Source organism: Elephas maximus, chromosome 9 (assembly GCF_024166365.1).
Source record: "Elephas maximus indicus isolate mEleMax1 chromosome 9, mEleMax1 primary haplotype, whole genome shotgun sequence".
Taxonomy (NCBI): Eukaryota; Metazoa; Chordata; class Mammalia; order Proboscidea; family Elephantidae; genus Elephas; species Elephas maximus.
In genome coordinates this window covers 65016057-65041599 of record NC_064827.1, presented here as the reverse complement: position 1 = coordinate 65041599, position 25543 = coordinate 65016057, and positions in this window count along the sequence as shown.

The window sequence follows — 25543 nt, the reverse complement described above, 5'->3', positions numbered from 1 at the left end:
CGCCATGAGTAGGAATTAATGCTAACTGGTGGCACTGATACTAGTTTTCTATTGCTGCCATAATGTATTACCACAAACTTAGTGTACTAAAAGAACACACAATTACTTTCCCTACATTGTTGCATGTATCTGCTTTTTTTTTTTTTTTTAATGTAGGTCGGAAGTCTGGGTGGACTCAGCTAGTGCCTCTCTTCTGGCTCTCACAAGGCTTAAATCAAAGTCGTTGCTGGTTTGGGCTCTTATCTGGAGGTTGTCATGAAAAATCCACTTCCAAGCTCATTCAGGTTGTTGGCAGAATTCAGTTCCTTGCAGTTGTAGAACTGAAGTCCCCATTTCCTTCCTGGAAGTCAGCTGAGAGCCACCTTCAGCTTCTAAGGCCTCTTGCTAGTCCTTGCATGTACCTACCTCCATCTCAGACCCAGCAGCGGTGTGCTGGATCCTTGTCACTCTTAGAATCTTCTCCTTCTGCTATATATCTCCTCCTTTTAGCTATAGGAAGCTCTCTACTTTTAAGGGTTCACATTATTAGGAGCCACCTAGATAAGGCAGGGTAATTTCCCTATCTTGAAACCAGTGACCTTAACTATATCTGCAAAGCCTCTTTTGCCATGTAACATAATGTATTCACAGCTAAGGGATTAGGGCGGGGACACCTATGGGGAGCCATTATTCTGCCTACCACAGCCCCACTACTTAACTAAGGTCCAGACTCTGGTAAATGGAGATGGTTGGAATTTTGGGTTTGAGGCTTCACACTCCAATATTTCCTCACTATCAACATTTTGTTGACCCTGATGAAATGCTTATAGTATTTTATGTAACCAGAACAAGAACAACTTAATATGGAGTGTATCAGTTTAATATGGTGGTTTGAATGCTACCTCATAGGATTGTTATAGGAATTCGTTAAATTAATTAACGCAAGTAAAAGCTTGTGGGACAGTGCCTGCCACAGAATAACCCTGTAAAAGCGGTAGTTGGGCAAATAACCATTCTTCTCCAAGCATCAGTTTTCCTTCAGCTATGAAGGGTTTGCTGGCTATTCTTCCTTTGCACTTCCACACTAAGAGGCTGGCCTCTATGTGCTGTATTGGTGGGGTGCTTTGTCCACTGACTTTCGATTGGGTTTGGCCAATGAGAGACACTACCAGGAAATTGAAGAGCAAGAGAAGATTGAGATTGGAATTTTTACTTTTCTAAGCCCTGCCAGTCACATGTTAGCAGGGCTGTTTCCTTCTTCTAACTAGGGACCATAAATCCTGTTGGAGGCTATCTCTCACAAGCAGAGTTTCTTTGCTTTAGATGCTAGTACCACTGTTCCCTCCACTTGGCCCTTCAGGCCGCATGGTGCCAATGGCTCCCTTCTGTTGCTAGCTTTGTATTGTTGCACTGTTTCTTGTTAGATCCTTTGACCCTACTCGTACCTTCAAAAACAATCTCTTCATTAATTTTTCCTTAATTACCCTTTTTAAGTGTGCCATGTGAATTCTGCCTAAAAAATGTACTAGGCCATTTCTGTGGACCTTGCCTATGTACAATGTTGTAACTACTTGATTTTCAGAATTTATCAAGCCTCCACAGTTCATCTTTATTGAGAGTGGATTCTTTTCACAGATGTGTTAAAGAATACAAAGTAGTAGAAGACATGATAAAGGCCTTTGAGACTCTCACTCTTTCAGTCATTCATTCAAAAGGAATTAACTGTGCGTCCACCAATGAGAAAAATGACTTAGCCAGCTCTAAAGTCTCCTCATCGTCTCCTTTAATACATCCAATTCTTTTCCCTCCAAAATATTATGTCAAGGAGGAAAAGATAGGTGATAGCTCTCTGCTACATGCTAGGTTCTTTATGTGTATTTCTCCATTTGTCTTTCTGGAAACCCTTAGGAGAAATATCAAATGAAGAAATTAAGGGTGAGAGAGATACAATGACTTTCTTAAATTCATTATACAGACTCAGAAAATTCAGAATCAGGTCAAATCTGCAATCTTACCTTTACCCAGGCTGTCTTTGAGGTCTCAACTGTCAAGGATGAGGTCTCAATGAGCCTTGCCTTAAATTCATCATTAAAAGTGCAAACAGCGTGGGGCCAGGAACATGGTAGCAGTGAGGATGTTTTGGGGAAATGAATGCCTGACTGAAGCAGTGGAGAAATGGACAAAATTATCTTTGCATTTGAGTTTCACTTTCAACAAGAAGTCAGAGGCAAAAGTGGGACAGAGCCAGGGGCTAGGATCATGGCGGGGACTACTGGATAAGAGTGTCTCCAGGATGAAGTACTTGGTATAAGCAGAGCTTGACAAGCCTCCATTGCCACCCTCTAAGCCCTTACCTACTGCCAGGCACAGAATGTTCCCAGGCAACATTCTTAGGGATTACGTCTGTTGTTAGGTGGATTGGTGGGGATTATGCTTGTTGTTATATGGCCATGGAGAGGACTCCAGGACAAGGCACAGCTCTCACATAGAATGATAGCATGGCAGAACAAAATCTGAATTCACCCTACAAGTATAAGAAGGTACCCAAAGACACTATCTCTCTCTCCCTTAGTTAACAACCATATTATTAACATGCACTACACTTTCCATAGATTATTATATTTAAGCTTCATAACTGCTCTGTGAAGCAGGTCTCATTAACCTCATTTACAGATTGAAAAATTGAGACTCAAGCAGTTCACATAATTCGGGATCACAGAATAGATAGATGGTTTAGCTGATACTGAAAAGCAGACATATCAGACTTAAAATGGCTTGTTCTTTACCCTCTATCAAAGTACCACAAATAGTAATTGTTATTTTCATGTGTGTAGTGTTTTAGGAAGGAGCCCCAGTGGCACAGTGGTTAGCGCTCAGCTACTAACCGAAAGTTTGGTGGTTCAAACTCACCAACCACTCCATGGGAGAAAGATGTGGCAGTCTGCTTCCATAAACATACAGCCTTGTAAACCCTGTGGGGCAGTTCTACTCTGTGCTATAGGGTCACTCTGAGTCGGAATGGACTGGATGGCTGTGGGTTTTGGTTAGCATTTTAGGACAAGCATTATATTCTGCCAATTACTTTTGGAATTCTTACATGAACTTATTTCCCTTTCTGAACTGTTAACACCTTGATGACTGGTTCATCTTATCAGCTCACTGTTTTCTGTGGCACAGCGATTAAAGTGATCGACGGCTGACCAGAATGAGTCGGAATCAACAGCAGTGAGTTTTTTGTTTGTTTTTCTGTCTTACTATTTTAAGTTCAAATCCATCTTTTTTTTTTTTTTTCCTGAACTCCAGAAGTGCGTCTAACTTGCATGGTGTATTAGCAAGTACCCTGCATTTGAAATTAGAGGATAGGAGCCACGGTCCCAAGCCACAATTTACCTGTATGAACCTGGGTGAGTAATTTCAGTGGTCTAAGTATTAGTTGGATAACCCATCAAGTGGGAGTAATTAACTTTGTCCAATCTAGTTTATGGGATTTGGGGGGAATAAAATTAGATAATGCATATAAAAGTGCTTCACAACCTATAAAATACAGTGGAGTAGTTTATCAAGTTATCCTTCCATTTAGCATAATGTGATTTTTCCCCTTCAATATCCAAACAACCAACCCTATGAATTAGGTAAGACAAGTTTGACTATTCCAGATTTGTAGGTTTTTTTTTTTCTATTCTTCTATCCTTCCTCCTCTTTCTTCCCTGCCATTTTTCTCATTCTCTTCCTGCCTCTTTCCCTTTCTCCAAAAAACTCATTTTAGATCTTATCACTGACCTGGCACTGTGCCACAGCACACAAGGTCAAACGAGGCATGACCCCTGCTAACAGGAAGCCTACAGCTTAGCAAAAGAAATAGGCAACTACCTAGTGGGATTATGAAAGGGGAAGTGGATTAACTAAAGTTTATGACAGAGCCATTGCAAAGACAAGCTGGAATCTAGGCTTTCATATTCCTGAGATGGTATCGTTCCTGCCCTTTTGCAAGCTTCTTCTGGGAAAAATACCACTTCTAAGTCAATGTTTCCAAGGACAGAATCTGTCTGTAAGGAGAAGGAGGCCAATGAGTATTCACTGAACATCTATCTAAACTTGTAGAGCATCATGTTATCTTATGTTCCCCCAACCACAGTCATATCATATATGAGGACAAAAGGTCCAGAAAGGCTAAGTACTTTGTCCCTGGTCATGGAGCTCTGTTTCCACCCTAGGCAGGTTGGACTTCAACTATTTCAAGGCAGAGACCTCTTCAAGGAATATCGAGAAAGGAAAGTTACAATAAAAAGCTAGATCTTAGGAACTAAGAGAGTCTGTCCTTCATCATTTTAGGGCCTCACACCCTTCACGTCTGCTTCTTTAAATGAGCCATGGATTTTATGTTAATATGGACATTTTACCCAATGTTTTTCCTTCTTCGGAGTTATTTTATTTGGTGCATGTCTTGGGGTCCAGTCACATAGACCTATTGACGCCATTCGAAATTTTCCTAAAGCTTTCTCTTCAAGTTGAGCAGAAACCCACTCCAGCCCAAAGGAGCAGCCTATGGAAAATTCCTGACACTGTATGTTCTCGTAATTTTTGGAACATTGTAAATATTTGAGTCAGTAGATCTTAATCCATAAACACAGCTGTACTTAAAAAACCCCAATGGGGAGTTATTATAATTTAAACAATTGGGTAACAAAACAAATCAATGTTAATGATTTTCGTTTTTTAAGGACAATGGGCTCAGACTTCTCATAAAACTGACATGATGAGCTTCGTAATTGCATCCACAAATAAACTTACAAATGCTAAGATAAACCATTCTCAACTTTTTAAGAACATTGTAAAAAGAGAGTGGAATGGGGGAGGGCCAGGAAAAAAAAAAAGAAAACCAAAACAACTTTGAGCAAGACCAAGACTCTCATAACCATAATGCATATAAGGCCTCCAAAGATAAACATTAAGGGATAAAACACTCTCTGGATTTGTCATTTCTGGGTCTAAATTATGTTATGAATTATTGTTATTCGACAATTATTCTTGTTTCTATCAGAGCTATGTTTGACTCCCTTGACAAACTTTGTCTTCACTGTAATTTACAGAAAGGATTCAGAATAGCCAACTAATTCCACCAAGGTTTATTGGGCTTTTGTGTGTCAAACACTATGCTAGGCATTGAGATTAATATAAAGAATCAGATATATCCCATATCTTAACGGGATCATAATATAAAAACTAAGACAAGAAATTGCCACAAATTATTATTATTATTTTAATAAAGGAATACACCAATATTGTGTACAAGGAAAAGAAAGCGGATGAGGTTCAAAGACTTTGGAGGCCATTTCCAGCTAGAAAGTTGAAGGGTTGTGTTTGCAGATGATACTGGAGATAATTAGGGGAATCTTCATGGAAGAAAAGGCATATAAGGTGAGGATATAAACAAGCAAAGATTAGGAGTAGGCATAGGGATGATTGAGGGAAAGGGGACTATTCCGTCAAAATAGCAGTGCCGGGAAACAAAGGCAATGGTTTGGCTCAAGTTTAGGGAAGGTAAAGGAGACCAGTGGGTAATAAGGTTGGCAGGAGAAATCATGAACAATTGTGGAGGATCTGGAATTTCAGGCTCAAGGGTTCCTAACCTCTTCTCTAGTTGATTGGGAAGCATAGACTATTGCTTGATGACCAGAACTGAGACATAAAAAACTCACCAGGCAAAGTATGGCAACCGATTGAGAAGGGAAAGAAGGGAAGTGGAGAGATCAAGGGAAAGGTAATGAAACATTGCTTAATGACTGTAGCAAATGGAAGAAGAGGAAAAAAAATTCATGTGAGAGGTATTTGAAGAGTGAGGTATTTGAGGTACTCGAAGAATTGCATATGGGAAAAGAGATCTTGTGGACCAAATAGAGAAAAAAAGTTTTTGATTACAAAAGAGGTGTTTAGGATTGGAATCTTTAGATAATGTTTAATTTCAGTCCAAAATACTATTGAGATTCCAAGATTCTACATGCAAGTTATAGGACTTATTTTCCCCTAAGATTTCTGTGACCCTACTTTCTCTTCCTTCCATTCTCCATCACATTTCCTCCAGGTCAGTATGGCCCAACTTACCATGACCATAGCTGCATAAAACCAAAAACAACAAACCTGTTGCTATAGAGTCAATTCCGATTCATAGTGACCCTATAGGATAGAGTAGAACTGCTCCATAGGGTTTCCGAGAAGCATCTGTTAGATATGAACTGCTGACCTTTTGGTTAGCAGCCAACCTCTTAACCACTGCACCACCAGGGCCCATAGCTACCTAGGAGTTCACAATAGACCGATAGCCTGGTTTATTCTCTCACTTGCTTTTTTTCCAGGACTACCTTAGCAAATCTGAGAAGAAGAGTACATGGAGGACATTTTTCTGTTCTTATGTTACAGAGGGCAAAACAGATGTGCACCAAAAAAAAAAAAAAGACAGAAAACCCAAGTGTTTATCCTTGGATTACATACAGAGTTTCAGGCAGAATGGCAATTAAGCACTGATTGGCAATGAGGATGGAGTAGGTAGGGTTGAAAATAGAGAGGGACTAGAGGGGAAGAGATCTAGACCCAGAGAGGAGAACTGGCTTCTTGTCCCAGTCTTACCACGAAATAGGTGGGTAACTATATGAATTATTTCAACTCTTTGAGCCTCAGCTTCCTAACATCAATGCACTTGGTAAACAAGAGCCTACAGAACACATATAATTATTAGTAATGTTATTTAATTTTGACAGTATACCTGTGTATACCTTACCTAACAGTTTAGGATTTTTTTTTTTTTCTTATTTTGTACATGACAGGATCAATGATAATCTAAATTGAAAAACATGGAAGAGAAACAAAGATTAAGCATTTTTACTGAAATTCTACTAGGGACTGTGTGTGGTTCAGGTACTCCTCATGTGATTATCATAACATTCCATTTAACGGATAAGAAAATTGAGAATCAGGTGTGTGAATGAAGTTCTTGTTCCCTGTAATATGTATAAACAAGCTGTGCATGGAAAAAACAAAGTACAACACTTCAGTGGGTCCTTGTGTGTCAACCACTGCCTCACAGGGAACATTTAGCTTTGTATTTGTTAAGAAGCAACAATGTGCAAGGCTCTAAACACAACTACAGCACTAGATTTGAGTCTGGCATCTTTTACCTGGCCTATATGGCCTTGCAAGATCTAGTCCTTATCTGCCTGTGCTGCCTCAACTCCCCCCACCTGCCCCTGCTACAACCATAGTCCACAGTTGAAGTTTCTCCAATGTTCTATTTGTTAGATTTTTCTCAGTGCTTTTTTGCTCTACATAAAACAATTTTTACTCTTTCCATCTGGCTGAAATTTACTCATCCTTCATCTCTCAGCCTAAATGTTACTTCATGGAAAAAGCAGATTAGGTCCCCAGATAAAAACCTCTTAGTGCTTCTCTTTCACAGTGTTTGGGACATGCTCAGTTATTTATAATTGTTCATTGGTATCTGATTTCTCTTGGCTATAATCACATTGAGGGCAGCAAGCTATGACTTACTTACTTCCCTCCTTCCTTTTTTTCCCCAACTCCCTTCTTTCCTCCTTCCTTCCTCCTCTCTCTCTCTCCTTCTCTCCCTCCTTTCCTCTTTATTTCTCCCTCTTTCTTTCCTCTTCCTGTGTTGCTGACAAGGTAGCATCTAAAAAGTACATGTTGACTATCTGAATGATAGACTCAATGTGCAGTACAAAATTTGACCAAGGCCAAAAGATTGAGGTAGTGTTTTGTGGGCAATATGGCAAGATGAGAGATAAGTAACACAGCTTGGAGAAGAATTTGGACAAAGAAACACAGGTTGGAGAGTCACAAGCATAACTGATCAAGTTACTAATAACTGCAATTGTAACTATTGATAAAACTCAAAATCAGTATGAAGCTTGCACGTAGATTCTCTTTTCCTTCATTCTTTGCAGGTTCTGCAACCAAGACCTAGCTTTCTGGCTCTAAGTTTGATGCTTTTTCTACTCCCTCCTATGTCCATTAATATTCTAACAGGAATCTGGAAATGGGGGAGTGGCTACAAGACAGACTCGCATAAACAGTGAATCTAAAGTAGAAAAATAAGTCTGCACCTTAGCCTCAATGGAGACTCCACTGTCCAGAAGAATGGGCATATTCCAAAGGCTGGGTACAGAGGGGCTATGCACTGTCCAAAATTCCCCACAGGAGCAGGGATAAGAAGTCAGAATTTCATAACCTGCTCAACAGAATTTTTCTGAGACCCAAGCAGAGTTTCTGTGGCCATTCCACACTCCCCATCCAATTCTCGGAATCCCCGATTCTGACTTGCTTCAATTTGTGGCAGCTTTGCTGCCACCTCCCATAGACCTGGCTGTGACTCACCTGAGGAAGAAAACCATTCAGAAGCTATGAACCATTTCATCCCTCAACTATGCAACTGATCCGTGTCACTCAAGCCCAAACTTTTTCCCACCGTTAATATTAAAGAGGCCTTTCCAAATCTGTCCCTGCCCCCGGTGCTGTTGTCTCTCATTTCTCTGCTTCATTGCCTCTACATTTATGTAAATCACATTGGAAGACTTTACTTTTTCTCCCTAGTTACAGACTCAGAATTCTCATTTGGCTGCAGAGTTGTGGTCTGAAAGACTATGTGTTACCTCCATGTTCATTCTGAGATAGCACATTAAATTCACATGCGGGATTAATGGGGCAAATTCAAGTGAATAAAGATAAATTCATTTCTTGTCAAGCCTATTTTGAGGGGTTTGGGGAGGAAGGAAGATTACATTTTAAGTTTTTTTTTTTTTCCCCTGGGGTTCTGTATCCATTTTCTCTTGATCTGTTATTTGCTCTAATATATGTGCGTATGAGATTCTAAAATACATTATACAGTGGGAAAAATTTAATGATAATACAAAAGCACAGAGGAGAAATGGGTCTGTATAGTACAGTGACATAGTCCTAGGTCAGGAGTCAGAACAAGAATTTAGCTTTTCCCTGCATCTCTGTCTTCAGTTTTCTTTCCACTTGTACAGTAAGAAAGTTGGATTGGCAAACATCTAAATTTATTTAGTACTTACATTCAATGTTTATATTTTTCCTGGGACTACCAGTTGAGTGATCTTGGGCAAATTGCTTAAATTCTCTGTGTCTCGGTCTCTTTGTGTATAAAATAGGTGTATTAAGAATGAGGAATAAATGAGTTAATATATACCAGGTGCTTAGCATTTGTGTTGGCACATAGTAAGCAGTCACGAAGGCTAGCTTGGGTGGTTTAGTGGTGTGATGGGTACTGGTGCTAATGATGATTATGGTGGTGAGGCGATGATGGTTTAGTTTTAGTGTTGGCTTTGATAGTGACGGTGGTTGCAGTCAAAATAATATTCCACGTTGTACTGGCGATGCTGATGGTGATAGTGGTATTACTCGATTTCTGATATTGGTAGAGGTGGTGATGAAATGGTGGCAATGAAGATACGATAATGAGAATAGCAATGGTATCATTTTGGAGTCCTCGCGTGGTGCAGTTAACTCTCTCGGCTGCTAACTGAAAAGTTGGCACTTCAAGTCCACCCAGAATTGCCTTGAAAGAGAGGTCTGGTGATCTACTTGCCAAAAATCAGCCACTGAAAACGCTATATAGCCCAGTTCTACTCTGACATACATGGGGTTGCCATGAATTGAAATTAACTCAATGGCAACTGGTTTTGGTAAAAGTAGTTCAGAACAAAATGCATATGTGTGTGTGTGTATACTTAACACTTAATTGTGCTTATGAGGGACCTTTACATAGATCAAGAGGCAGTTGTTTAGAGAGAACAAGGGGATACTAAGTGGCTTAAAGTCAATAAGGGTGTGCATCAGGGTTGTATCCTTTCACCATACCTATTCAATCTGTATGCTGAGCAAATAATCTGAGAAGCTGGACTATACGAAGAAGAACGGGGCATCAGGATTGGGGGAAGACTTATTAACAACCTGCATTATGCAGATGACACAACCTTGGTTGTTGAAAGCGAAAAGGACTTGAAGCACTTACTAATGAAGATTAAAGACCACAGCTTTCAGTATGGATTGCACCTCAACATAAAGAAAACAAAAATCCTCACGACTGGACCAGTGAGCAATATCATGATAAATGGAGAAAAGATTGAAGTTGTCAAGGATTTCATTTTACTTGGATCCACAATCAACACCCGTGGAAACAGCAGTCAAGAAATCAAAAGACGCATCGCATTGGGCAAATCTGCTGCAAAGGACCCCTTTAAAATGTTGAAAAGTAAAGATGTCACCTTGAAGACAAAGGTGAGCCTGACGCAAGCCATGGTATTTTCAATCGCATCATATGCATGTGAAAGCTGGACAATGAATAAGGAAGACTGAAGAAGAGTTGATGCCTTTGAATTGTGGTGTTGGCGAAGAATATTGACTCTACCATGGACTGCCAAAAGAACAAACAAATCTGTCTTGGAAGAAGTGCAACCAGGATGCTCCTTAGAAGCAAGGATGGCGAGACTGTCTTACATACTTTGGACATGTTTCAGGAGGGATGAGTCCCTGGAGAAGGACATCATGCTTGGCAAAGTACAGGGTCAGCAGAAAAGAGGAAGACCCCCAATGAGGTGAACTGACACAGTGGCTGCAACAGTGACCTCAAGCATAACTACGATTGTAAGGATGGCTCAGAACCGGGCAGTGTTTCGTTCTGTTGTGCATAGGGTCACTATGAGTCAGAACTGACTCAACGGCATATATATATATGTATGTATATATATATATATATACATATATATATATATATATCAGACAACAAAGCAGCTGTTTATTTTGAATCCTGTTTTGGAGGCAGGCATCCTGGCTCCAGTACCTGCTGTTCTTCTGCTTACTCCTTGTGTGAATTGGGGCACATAACATATCTTCTCTGAACTTCCTTCTCATATCTATAATGGGACCATATTTTACCTCTGCAAGGTTGGCAGTCTGGCTCAGGCAGTCCACGAAGGAAATTTCCTGCACTTAGGAATCTAGGCAGTACTTCTCAGTTTGAGATAATATTGGATTCAAGTCTATACTAGCTGTGAAGCCTTGGGCACCCTAAGTCTCTCTAAGATTTATTTTTCTTCATCTGTAGAAGGAAGCTCATAACAGTACTTAGTTCATAGTGTTGTGAGGATTAAATGAGATAACAAATAGAGAACGTTTAGTCCAGTGCCTTGTACATTGCGAATGCTCAAAATAGCAATTATTAATATTTTCCAAATTTTATGCCCTTAAAGGAAGTTAAGGAAAGGAGTATTGAATCATGCTTATGCAGAGAGACTCTGAAATGGTAATTTTGTTAAATTCTGGTTAAAGAAAGCAGCTGGTCTGTAGTCAGTCAGTTGACCATGTGAGGTTTTCGGGTGGAGGGAAAAGTTAGGAGTTTATGTGCTAATCAGATTGGCTGCAGGGGCTGCCATATTTTCTTCTCCTAGGCCCTTTGCCGTCATCACCCGCATCCCTCCCTGGCACGCCCTGACATTATACATTTTGGGTAGAAAACAACCTCAGACAAGGTACTGTGCCCAAACGTGGTTACGGAGTTAAATTTAGAACAGACGGACAGCCTGACTTCATTTGGCCGCTGAGCTCCAAGTCTCACATCCAAACCACAGTGGTTCTCTATGCATTCCCAAAATCCAGGGGTGGAGAAGGGAGAGCATTTGAGAAACTCCTACCTGGCATGCCTGTTCTCCTTCTGCAAGCAGTGGTCCCCAGGGGCCGGGGAGCTGAGCTCACTGTCCTTCAAGTTGTGTTGGGCCTAGGGTCCACAGAGTAGACCCAGGGTTGGCAAATGTCTTGATGGTCAGATTTTTGAACGAAAGGATGAAAACCAGACTGGTAGCCAGGCTAGAGAGAGGCTGTCCTTCCAACCTGGGGGTGTGGCTACATTCAAGTAGTTGGGGGTCCCCCCTGCACACATGTCCCTGGCCACTGCCCTGGTACACGTCACAGCATCTCTCACAGATGACCACAGCAGCCTTTTCACAGGTCTCCCAGGGTGCAGTTTCTCTTTCTTCTCTCTGAATCCTACCAGTAGCAGTGCCAAGAAGTGGTTTTGGGAGAGCCCCCAATATGCTTCATAACCTCATTTAGGTTCAACCTCCCAAATCATCCCCAAATCAACACACTATCTGAATAAAACCAACCTCAGACGAGTCCTTAGGGCACCACTTCTCCAAAGAACACATTAGCTGAGCTCCTCCTCTGTATAAATACACACATCACCATCGTGCTTCACTGTAAACACAAACATTCTCATGACACTGGTCCCCACTACCCTCAGGACACAATCGTTCCTCTGTAACTTGTCGTCTATGCCCGTGCCTGTTTTTCCAGTCTTTTTCTCATTAAGCCCAGCCCTACGCCACAGACATACCCAGTGCTCCAACCATATGATCTCTTTTACTTCTCAAACATAACTTGCTCTCTTGCTTCCGTCCCTTGTACATGTTGTGTCCTCCTCCTGGAATGCCCTTCCCCTATTTATGACTAGATTCATGGCTCAGAGTCTAAAATCTGCCCACAGAATCCATTCTTAGATGATATCTGGGGAAGTTCTTAGAAAGCATCTGGTCAAAACCTTTTATTCACAAATACCTTTGTCAAGAGGATACTAATTGTGGTTACTTAGCACTTCACCTGATGCTAGGCACCATGCTATTTGACATACATTAGCTCACTTGATACTCACAAAAACCTCTGCAAGAAAGAAAATATTATCACTCCCATTTTATGGCTAGAGTAACTGAGGTTTAGTGAGGTTAAACCAAACCAAATCCTTTGCCATCAAGTCTATTTTGACTCAGAGCGACCCTGTGTGTTTCAGAGTCAAACTGCTACATAGGATTTTCTTGACTGTAATCTTCAGGGAGGCAGATTCATGGAGCCACTGGGTAGATTCAAACCTCCAGCCTTTAGGTAGTAGTTGAGCACAAACTGTTTGAGCCACCCAGGCACTAGTAAAGCTAAGTAAGTTGCAAAATGGTGCACATCTAGAAAGGGGCAGGCTAAGGCTCTAACTGAGCATCAGTCCCTTTGTATACTCCTGTTCAACACATTGTAATGTGTCATATTTTCCCCCCATTTACATTTAGGTAAATGAATTCAAGAGAAGGGCAATGTCTTTTCCAAGGACCCTCGGTGAATTTATGGAAAGAAAGTAAAATTGCTGTCTCCTACTTCCTATTGTATGGACTTTCCACTTGACAGTTTCTGGAAGGAAAGAAAACCAACAAATTGTTCATTGGATGTTGCCTTTCTATTACTATTATTTATATAGCTAGGTGTTCCATAAAGTAGAGAACTTGAAAGGAAAAAAAAAGGAGTCAACTTGTTTCTGTGTAGAATTCATGCCTCTGAGGGGCTTATTGAAACCCTGGTGGCACAATGGTTGAGTTTGACTCCTAACCAAAAGGTCTGCAGTTCAAATCCACCAGGCGCTCCTTGGAAACCCAGTGGGGCAGTTCTACTCTGTCCTATAAGGTCGCTATGAGTTGGAATCAGCTCGATGGCAATGGGTTTTTTTGGTTTTGAGGAGCCTGTAAAGGCATTCCCTTAAGAAAGTTCATCCCAAGAGATACAATAGAGGGGAGTGATCGAAACTCATTTCCCTAAGCTCCTGATCCTCACGCATAAAATGGGAGAGCAGTGCCCTCTGGCAGGGTTGCTCTAAGGATTAAATGAGATATTGCATGCAAAGCCTTTAGCATAGACCCTGGCAATGCACATTCGATAAACAGGAGCTACTGGCCCATGGGTCCCCTTTCTTTCAGGGGTCCTAAGTAGTCATGGAAAGGAGAACATACATTTCAAGACCAAAAATTCCTTTAAGATTTTCTGTTCCAAAATTTTTCTTTCACATGAACAAAACTGAGGCTGTAAGGAAAAAATAGGTTCAGGACCACAAGCAACTGGTGCCAGAACTCAAAGTACAGCACTCTGCTTCTGTGGACGCAGATTTCATGGTTCTCCTTAAGTAGCCAGGGAGAAAAATGACAAGACTAGTTTTGATCTTTTCATTGAACTGTGAACCTGAATGGGAAAAAAAAGAATTTCCAGCAGACACAGCCTTCTCTAAAGTATATACCTGTGGGGAAAAAATTGTATGTGTTTGTGTGCACACACATGCTCCTAAAGGGAAGGAAAACAACAGGAGGCTGATGTGCATCTGCATAAAATCTGCATGAATTCAGAGTAAGGCCTGGAAATAGAAGTCTTTGTCACACACTCCGCTGAACTTGTTACAAACACCTCTGTTGTTAATTCAGAAAGTTCTGACCCTTTGTCTTGTTCCTTTCACATGCCAAGGCTAAGCTCATTTGCATTACAGCGCTTCTCATATCCTTAAGACAGGATTTAGGGGCACAGATCTTTCTTTCTTCTGCTTCTTCTCTTCCTTCTTTCTTTTTCCCCCTCCTCCCCATAGCCCTCTCCTGTTCCTCTTCTAGTCCTCTTGTGACTCTCCCCTCCCTCCTTTTGTTTTCCTTTAGTCTAAAGGATTGAACTCCAGTCCTATCTTTCTCTTTGGGCCATTACCCAACGACATACCTTGCAATCAACAAATGAAGTTGTAGTTCCTTGATGCCTTCATTTATTTTAAAATTTTCAAGTAGTATCTAGAATTTTTTCAGCAAGCATTTTTTCACTCTCTGTTATGCCCTGGTGGAGCCCCGGTGGCACAGTGGTTAAGAGCTCGCCTGTTCAAATCCACCAGCCACTCCTTGGAAATCCTATGGGGCAGTTCTGCTTTGTTCTATAGGGTTGCTATGAGTCAGAACCGACTTGAGGACAACGGTTGTTTTTTATGGACTATGCCCCAGGCACAGCACATGTTGCTAGGGATGTAGAAGTGACTAAGACTGTGTCTCACCATTGACATTTAAAATCTAGTTGGAAAAATCATCTACACTGTATTGGTGGCTTTATTAATTTTTTTTTTTTTTTCTTTTTCACCTTTTAAATCATTAGTAATGTCCCATTCAAGGGCTAGGGCAAATTATAGGAGGAAAAGATCAAACCATTCCCAGCAGCAAAGTTCAGTTTGTTAAAGTCTCACAGTGGAATATCATAAGAATAACCACCACCTCCATGGGTAAATCATCTGTGGCACCCTAAAAATGTCGTTTTTTTTAATTGCAAAGTCAATAGGATTCTTGAGAAAACAACACTGATTAGGCTGTGGAGAGAGTTCTGAACTATTCCAGCCATCAATTTTTCTTTTATTTCTTCTGGTATAAAATGGAGACAATGAAAGAAACATGCTGTTTAACTCCTGAAATGGCTGTGAGAATCAACAGAAGGACCATGCAGAAGGGTCCCACCTGAAGTCCGGTGAAGGCGGCAAGCTTGAGATCAGGGGCCTGAATTGTAAACTTTCTCTCCCCTTGGGTGATCTTTATTTAACTCCCCTGGACCCACACCAACATTAGGAACATTTACAAAGCCATCACCTGGGGTTCAGTATTGTACTAGATACTGTACAGGCATTTTTTGTTGTTGCTGTTGTTGGTTTGGTTTGGTTTTTAATTCACATGGCAAATCCCTGAGGTAGCAACTAATACTATCTCCATTTAGCTGCCAAAGAACTTGGATCTTTGCTGAAATTGACTGGATAACTTGCCCCAAACAATCCAGTCATAAGTGGTTGTCTTAGTTATTTAGTGCTGCTATGACAGAAATACCACAAGAGGATGGCTTTAACAAAGAGAAATTTATTCTGTCACAGTTTAGGAGGCTTGAAATCCAAATTCAGGGTGCCGGCTCTAGGGGAAGGCTTTCTCTCTCTGTGGGTTCTAGGGGAAGGTCTTTGTCGTCAATCTTCCTCTTGTCTAGGAGCTTCTCAGCACAGGATGCTTGGGTCCAAAGGATGTGCTCTGCTCCCAGTGCTGCTTTCTTGGTGGTGAGGTCCCACTATCTCTCTGTTTGCTTCTCTCTTTTATATCTCAAAAGAGATTAACATAAGACACAAACTAATCTTATAGATTAAGTCCTGCCTCATTAACATCATAGAGGTAGGATTTATAACACACGGGAAAAGCACATCAGATCACAAAATGGTGGACAGTCACACAATACTGGGAGTCACAGACCAACCAAGTTCATACACATTTTTGGGGTGATACAATTCAATCCATTACAGTGTTAGAGTGGAGATTCAACATGCAAATATATTAGCTAACTTATATGAACTCTTATGTTGCCTACCCAAAAAACCAAAAACCAAACCCATTGCCACTGAGTCAATTCCCACTCATAGCTACCCTACAGGACAGACTAGAATAGCCCCATAGAGTTTCCAAGGAGTGGTTGGTGGATTACAACTGCTGACCTTTTGGTTAGTAGCCATAGCTCTTAATCACTGCACCACCAAGGCTCCTATATTGCCTAAGTAAAGCAAAAACTGGCCTATAAAAATATGAGTTTTATCATTAGCAAAATCTCAGGCTTATTAATTCATTTGACACAAAATACGTTGAGTAAAATGTCAAGATAAATAAAAGCCAACTTAAATGTTCTGTTTATGAAAAATATTTTAAATGAATACCTTCTTTTAGCTTTTTTTTCACATTTTCAAAATTAAAGACATTGCATTATCATAAGAGGTCAATACTCAAAGCTGTATAAAGAAAAAAATAATGCTTTCTCCTACCCCCTCACTCCTCTTTCCTCCCCACCACCCCTTATGTAATCTGTGTTAACAGCCTGGTGTTTGTCTTTAACATTTAGCATCCTTTGCTAACACAAGTCACCACTAGAAGTCCTAAAAGTCACAACCTGTCACAGAAGATTCAGGTTATACTCTGTGAATGACCTGGGCATCAGCCAGGAAAGTAGGAGGTAAATCATTCATGAAAAACAAGAGATGACCTACAAAACCAGAACCTAACCTGCCTGCACTGGAGCCTGCTAAGAATCCTTCTGACTCTTTCCAGCAGGAAACAGAATGTGGCCATTTCCAGATGGAGTGGCCTGGCTTGGAGGCAGTCTACAATGATTGTGTCCAGGAAGGTCTCATGTCTGAGACTGTTCAGGATCATTCACATTTCTTTCTTGAATTAAACCACAAAGCTCAGCAGAGCTGGTGACTGTAATGGTAGACCTTAGAACAGAATCCTTATTGCAACCTCATACCCCAATTCCTGCCACTGTGGTAGCGTGGTTTCTTAAAATAATTATTTTCTAGTGCAACTCCCCTTCACTGGCATCTTCTTGTCTTAAGGTGTTTATTAACATCAAGCTAGACATAGCTCTTTTATATCATGCTAACTAATTTTCAGGTAAATCCAAGAAACTACCATACTTTCCAGAAATTAGATAAATATGTTAGCATCACCAAGCCTGAGAAAGGATCTTCAGTTGCAATCAATTTCCCACCATGGTGGTAGACAGCTCTCAAAGAGTTAAGGGGCCCCATTCCTAATGGGGCAATCAGGGGCTTGTTTGATCCCTGTTCTAATCACTTCCTAAGTCTCCATCCCATCACACAGACAGAGATGAGTGTTTGAGGGCCTGAAGCTTGCTATGAAGGGCAAGTGAGTCATAGACAAACTTCCTCTCTGAAAAGTTCATTGAGAGAGCCAATTAGCTAGGAAGGAGGTGCTGTTCTGCATGCTCTAATTACCCAGGGATGCAAGGGGTCAGATCAGAAGCCTGACCCCACAAGTAACCACACAAAATGCTTCAATAGAGTTTTTGAGGCGGGAAAACTTAAAAGCCGGCCTCGCGTCTGCCTTAGCAGCCCTTTCTCAAGAATCCAACAAAGGTTGGCACCTCGTACAATGACCTGGGTCTCCCGTGGACCACCTCAGGGACAAAGGGGGAATGCAATTGCTTAAGATCCAAGAAGCTGAAGCTACCACCTATTCTAGGGGAGGGTGGGGAAAGTGTGGCGATTTCTAAAACCTGATTTTCCCTTGGTCCAAAAAAGGAGCTTTTGATCTCCAGAAGGGGGTGGGGTTAGGAACACCACTAACGAAAAGACAAAGATTTCCAAATGGACTACAGCATGAATTCATTAGCTTTATTGCTTTATTTCTTGAAAACATTTGATCCTTAGACTTCAGAGTTTAAAAGAAAAAAATAATAATTATCACAATTCTGCAACCATTGGGGCTCCCTAAAAGGCCCTCTGTTGTCTCCTTTTGGAGGCCACCAGAGTTTGTACATCTGGCAACACAGGATGGTATGTTAGGATAGAGAGCAATCACAATACAATAATTTAGAAATAACCTAACCCAAGAGCTTAAAGTTCAAGACATGAAATGACTCACTTATCCAATGTTACAAAAGCAAGTCAGTTGCTGATAGGAAGCGTGTCATTGTGGGATATGCACCTCCCCATACACACACACCCATACAAGCATGCACACAGATAATAGTTTTATAAGTCTGGAAGATACTTGTTTTCATTTGATTTCCCTCATTTGAGTACTTACTAGAGAATGTTCCAGGGCTGAAATTCAGGATTGGAAAAAAGAGAGTAAGCTGTTTTGGGGGAAAAGTTAGAAGGCTTTGAAGTGAATAAAGAAAGTTAGACTGATGAAAATCTTTTGGATCTACCAAGTCAGGAACCTGGGGGTAAAGAGACCAGAGACGAAAGTGACAATTCAGAATTCCTAAGGTCATCAGGGTGTATCTCCGAGCAGTAAATGAAATAGACTGAGGCATCGGAGTGTATCAGAAAGAGACAGACAGCAAGGAGACCAGCCTTTGCCTCCACTGTCCAGGTGGATTAATTGCCTTTCTTTATGCCTCAGTTTCCCCATTTGTAAAATGATCTCTAAGGATCCTCCTGCTCTCTGTGTTTAACTTTCGGTAATTGACAGTTCCACTCAACAGTGGCAGTTCAGGAAGCTAAATTGGAGTAACCAACACACTCCACCACATTCGTTCTGAACAGCGGCTCTCCTCATCCACACAAATCTGGCCAGTTATGTGCAAACTCCTGAGCACCCCTTTCCTGCCTTGATAGCCCACCTCTGTCAAAATAAACATGCAGTTAGATAGAGATAAGAGAGGCCAAGGCAGCTTTATACAAATAGACAAAAGGCATAGTAAGACATGAGAAGAGACTGAAACTGGAGGGCAGAATAAAGGAGAAAGGGAGGGATTTTATTTCTGAATGTTGCCCACATTCACTCTGACTGTGGTCAGAAAAGCCATGGTGGAGACCTGAAGTGTCACCTTGATGACCACAGAACCAAGACACATGTCAGCATGCCAGCATACAGTTCAGGGAGCAGATGGTGGTATATTTCTACCCTACTCCCCATCCCCCCATCATCTGCTTCTTCCTTTCTCTTCTGCACTAGGATTTTGTTTGTTTGTTTACTTGTTTGTTTACTTCTTTACTTAGCTAAAGGATGTTGTATGCCACAACAATGACGATGTCCACGATAGGTGTAATGGTTAGTTTTTTATGTGCTTATTTCCTGCCAAGGACTCTATTCACACAGAGTAAAAACATCAAAAGCACACAACACCCCCTTTTTTAATAGATGAAAAAGTGGAGGCTCCTCCAGGTTAAGTAACTTGACATGGCTTGACAAATAAGTAGCAGAGCCAAAAATGTTGAGAAGAGTTTAGACTCTAGATCTCAAAAGATATGTTTGAATTGCTGTTTCTCTGCTACTTGCTATCTGCAGGAATTTGGGTAAGTTGTTCAAGCTCTTCCAGCCTCCAGTATCACTCAACGTCCTCATTTGGAAAGCAGAGTGAATAATAGTTCCTTCTGAGAACTGACTGGGGTGATATGGATAGAGGAACCAGCATGTGGCTGGCACATAGCGGGTGTTCCATAAGCATGAACTCCACCTTTCTCTTTGCCCTTCGCTCCCTAACGTCTAATATTAAAATGATTGGCTCCATTACATTTTAGATCTTGTACTTCTGTAATCAGAGCACTTTCCTGGTGCTGAATCCACACCCTAGAAGCTCATTTCCCCTAGACCTCTGTCTCTCTGCAGACACTGAGCTCAGACAATACACACTCTTTCCAGTCATTGAAAGGGATATGGCTTTGGAGTAATAGGGGGAAAATATATCATGAGTAATATTAACAAGAAACCTCCATAAAAGTTGGCCCATAGCTTCTAAAATTCTTGTGGTTTATCATCTAAGTGGAAACTTGGTTTCCCTATAGTAGATGGCAGCATTTTAGAGCCCATTTTCTACCAATCACTAAGGGTTATTGATGGAAAAAATTATAAGATACCATTTCAGTGGTGGATAGAGACACTTAAAGAAATTTACCCAAAGAACATCGAGAAACCATATAATATCAGCAGGACGTCAAAGACCTCATAATTCCCATTTGTGAGTTGGGAATATGGAACCAAGAGAGGTTTCCAAGTGTCTATTAATTCAGTACATTCTGAACTGAGTGGCAAGACAGCATGAATTGCCACCATCCGACTGTGAATCTTTTATCTCGGCTGGCTTTTGAGAGCAATACATCCTGCCCTGGAAAAGTGAGTAACAGTTTAGAATCCTCTGTCAACATCGCTGTTTCTTTTTCTAACACTCTTGATTTTTTTTTGTGGTCTTGCTGTTAGAAAGTGAAAGCAAGTAATTGTCAGTGTGGTTCAAGATTGGAGGATACACAGTGCCTGTCCCCTTTAGAACCTGTAGCTTTGCTTGCCCCTGTGAAGTTGAAGCCCTGAATTTTAGAGTTGCAAGAGAAATAGGAGACTATTTGGTCTGACCACCACTCCCCACGTCCCTTTTTTATTCCGATGGTTAGATGAAGAAACAAAGGGTTTAGGGACAGAGGCAGTATTAGAACACAAGTTTTAGGCCCCCAGACTGATGCTTTTCTATAGAGGTAGTCCTTGACTTAGGACAGAATTCCTTTCCATCGACTCCTTCCTATGTCGGTTCTGATGTAAGTTGAATACCTTTTTTTTTTTTTTTTTTTAGTTTTCATTATTATTGCCTTTTATTATCAGTATCTTTATAAATCTGATCTCTATTTGTCTTTGGGGGTTGGAGACATTACTTATAAACAACTGGGAGTGAACATCTGAAAATGTTAACATCAGCAGATTATGTGCTACAACATTGTAACACATATTACTTAGATAAGATGTACAAATAATAATAATAACCAGACGGTCGTAAGTGTGGTTTGTCATAGCTTGAATATGTCATAAATTGGGAAAGACCTGTATGCTATTCTGCCCTCCCCAATACTAAATGATACCATGGTTAAGAGCCAAAAAGGCTGGCCGTTCGAATCCACCAGCTGTTCCTTGGAAGCCCTGCGGGGCAGTTGAACTCTGTCCTATAGGGTTGGTCTAGGTCGGAATCAACTTGATGGCAATGGGTTGGTTTTTTTGGGGTTATTATTAGGTTCTCTATAGATGAATCTGAAGGAGTCCTAGTGGCACAATGTTAACCACTTGGCTGCTAACTAAAAGGTCAGCAGTTCAAACCCACCAGCGGCTCTGGGTATTTGAGTGTGGTAGTCTACTTCTGTAAAGATTTATAGCCTTGGAAACCCTATGGGACAGTCCTACTCTGTCCTATATGGTCACTACAAGTTGAAATAAACTCTATAGCAACGGATTTTTTTTTTCCCCCAAGAGATTAATCCAGCATTGAGTTGAAGGTTGGACTAAACTACTTCTACAGCTTTTTTTATTACGCTAAGACTATACAAGTCTATAGTTCTGTTTCACATATTTTGACATTTTGGGGTCATATCATTTCTCCAACTCCCACACCAAGGATATAAATACATTTGGAAAAATCATGTTATATTATTAGGGTCTGTTTAGGCAGATGTTCTTCCTGTCTCCCCACACCCACGTTGTAAAGCGGCTGTTTTGAACATACCCTGACAGAAAGCATTTCACTTCACTCATCCATAAATACGGGTTTGATGGGGAGTGGGAGCATGTCGGAGCTGCATTCCGTCAATTTTACTTAGTCTGGGAATCAGTGATCCTCCTCTCTTGCTGCTACTGAGAGATCCTACACTCTCTACCATCTACCATTCTCCAGGTGGTTTACATTTGTCATGTCTAATGCAAATCATTGTGTTCTGCATCACGTGAGAAATTTAAGAACACAGGGTTGTTGTGAAGAAGCACAGAGGAGCATAAGGCTGATGATATTCGTTAATGATTTGCCATTGCTCTTAGGTTAAAATTCCAACAGCTTAATGGAACCTACGAGTCCCTTCATGATTTCTCTCATGCCTCCTTTTCCAACCTAACTGCATACCCCTTTTCCTCTCGTATCAGCTATCTATTGCTGAGTAACAAATTACCCAACGGTTAATGGCGTAAAGCAATAAATATTTATCTCACATCATGTCTGTGGGTCAGGCATCCAGGAGTGGCTCTATTTGGGTAGTTGTGGCTCAGGGTCTCTCGTGAGGCTACAGTCAAGATGTTGTCCGGTGCCGCAGTTATCTAAAGGTTTGTCTGGGACTGGAAGATCTGCTTTCAATTTAGGTAACTCACATACCTGGCAAGCAAATGCTCATTGTTGGCAGGAGGCTTCAGTTCCTCTCTGTAGCTCTGTCCACAGGGTTTCTTGAGTGTCCACGTGATATGGCAACTGGCATCCTCCAGAGTGAATGATCCAAGAAAAGACATAGCACAAGCTCTAATGTCTTTTTGGACTTAGCCTTAGAAGTCTCACCCTGTCATTTTCACAATATCTTATTGATTGCACAGTTTTGCTGTATTTAATGAAGGAGGAGACTACACAAGGATGTAAATAAACACCAGGAGACTAGAATCACTGGGGATCATTCTGTTCTCTATGTACTAAGCATTCAATTGATGGACATATATTGAGCTCTCTGAAGCACCATGCTTTCTCTAGCCTCCCAGCCATTGTACACACAATTCCTCAGTAGGGATCATCTTACCTAGCTTTTCTAGGTTAACCCCTTCTCAACTTCATTCCATACGTTAGATGCCATTTTTCCTGAGAATTTATTCCTGAACCCCTCCCCAAGCAGTTCAGGGGCCCTCCTCCTTTGGACACTCCTTATCTCCCCCATCCCAGCCCTTTTCACAGTTGGCTGTAATTTTCTGGTTTGGTCAGTTCTTCCTGACAGTATACCACTAGGATACCATTGTATTCTCAGAAACTTTCCCTGTGCTTATAATTTAGTAGATGCTCAGTAACTCTTGATTAAGTGGAAGCGTGAGTGGAGAATGGAGATGGTAAAAATTTAATTCACCTTGAAAAGTGGGTAGGATTTGGATTGGGAGGGGGGAAGAAAGAGAAGGATCTGTAGTGTGAAGGAATGGGGATTGCTTTGAACAAAAGTACAGTATTCATCTTCTCTGGACATTGATAGTATCCAAGCTCCTACAATTTTCAAGATACCTCCAATTGTGCTTATCATTCTTTTTTTTTTTTTTAAGTTTGGGCAATGTATCACTCAATCTCCCATTACTAATGTTCAGAGGTTTTATCTGAGGAGATTGGCAAGGTAGAGAATGAGAGAGGGAAAGATGAATAGATGAACAGAGGGGCAGAAGGGTTGGCACACAGTTGTTATATTTTGGCAAAACATAGAATTCAAATAGAAAAGTGATTTCTCAGGCCTCCCCTTTAACTTAAGGGCACAAATGTTCTCCATCTGGAATATGCAGCAGCTTCTGACTGTAGTTGGCACATCTCATATCTGCTTGAGATGATGATTTGAGATGGCGTGATGTCGCTTAATATTCTGACTTCTTTTATGCCATCGCTTGTGTTCAGATCACCCAAAACCCTGTTACTGTTAAGTCGATTCTGACTCATAGCAACCCTATAGGACAGAGTAGAACTGCCCCCATAGTATTTCCAAGGAGTGGCTGGTGGTTTCGAATAGCCGACCCTTTTGTTATTAGCTGTAGCTCACCAAAACTCTCAACCAGGGAGACAGCAGGGCTCCCAGATCACCCAAGGACACCAAAATTTTATCATTTCACCATAAGGGTAGATATTCCAAATCTGTCCCTTGAGAAATTCTTTACCTTTGTCCAGGCTTTTGGGTGCTTCATGAAAGGGAGCAACTTTCTGAATTCCATTTACGTGGTAGCCTGTACCACTTGAATTGAACAAGAGGATGAAAGTCATGCCTCCTGAATTTGCCAGTTCATCAGCAATTCAACAGCCACCATGAAAAGGGACAGGGCATGAGGTTTGTAAACAGGGCCCCCAAAATGGTGAAAAGCAATATTTTAGGATAGCATTTCCCCAAATATATTTCATGGAACCCATGTTTCTTAACAGGTGTTTCATGAGGGAAAAACAAACAACAAAAGATGGGGAACTCCTTATCAAGTATGTTTGGAAAAATAAGAGTAAGCATACTACTTTACTGTAAAACACTATGCTGGCCCTAAAACTCAAATGTGAGTTGTGAATTCCCAAGAGGTAGAACAAGCAACCTTCCCCAAACTTGCTTAATCATAGAATCTTTTTAAAGAACTGCCTGAGGATTACTCATGGAAGCCAGTATTCTTTTATGTATGTAATTTGTTTTATTTTTGTTCTTGCTGAGAATATTCACAGCAGAACATACACCAATTCAACAATTTCTACATGTACAATTCAGTGACATTGATTACATTCTTCGAGTTATACAATTCTCACCCTCCTTTTCTGAGTTGTTCCTACCCCATTAACATAAACTTTTTGCCCCCTAAGTTTTCTGTCTAATCTTTCAAGTTATTGTTGTCAATTTGATCCTATATAGATAGATCTTAAAGGGGTACACGCTCAAGGCAGACATTCTTCGCTAGCTAAGCTAAACTACTGTTTGGTTTTAAGTAGAGTTCAGGTAATATTTTTGGTTTAAAGTTTAAAGATTATCTCAAAGCAATAGTTTTAGGGGTTCGTCTAACCTTCATGGCTCCAGGAAGTCTGGAGTCTGTGAAAATTTGAAATTCTGTTCTGCATTTTCCCCCTTTTGATCAAGATTCTGCTATAGAATCTTTGATCAGAATGTTCAGTAGTTGTAGCCTGGCATCATCCAGTTCTTTTGAAGGAGACCGGTATTTAAGGAATACAAATAGTCAGAAATGTGCAAGGCAAAGGAAAAGCAGTTTAGAAGATTATGAATGTCGTAATGATAACGATTAATTCATAGAAAAACAGGAGGAACACACTCGTTCATTATCAAGCGTTAATTCAGCTTTGCCTGCTAAGTCCTGGGAATTTAAGTGGGCTTAAACATACAACATAATGGGAAATATTAGTCATATTTCATAGCTCCAGGGAGTTTATAATTCAGTGGAGCTAACAGAATAAGCTGGCAAGCAAATAATCCCTATAATTTATATCATGAACAATGTCTAAAAAAATTATGTTGAAATGGAGAATATTGAAGCAGGGTGGAGTTACTTCAAACATTTAAACTAAGATTTGAAGAGCATTTCAAGTAAGAAGTAACTCATGAGAAAAAGCCTTGAGAGTTGAAAGATTTTTATCATAGGAGGAGCTAGAAGAATCATTAGATTTCAAAAACAGATTGCCTCATAGTGTGTAATCCCAGATATTTAACATTTTT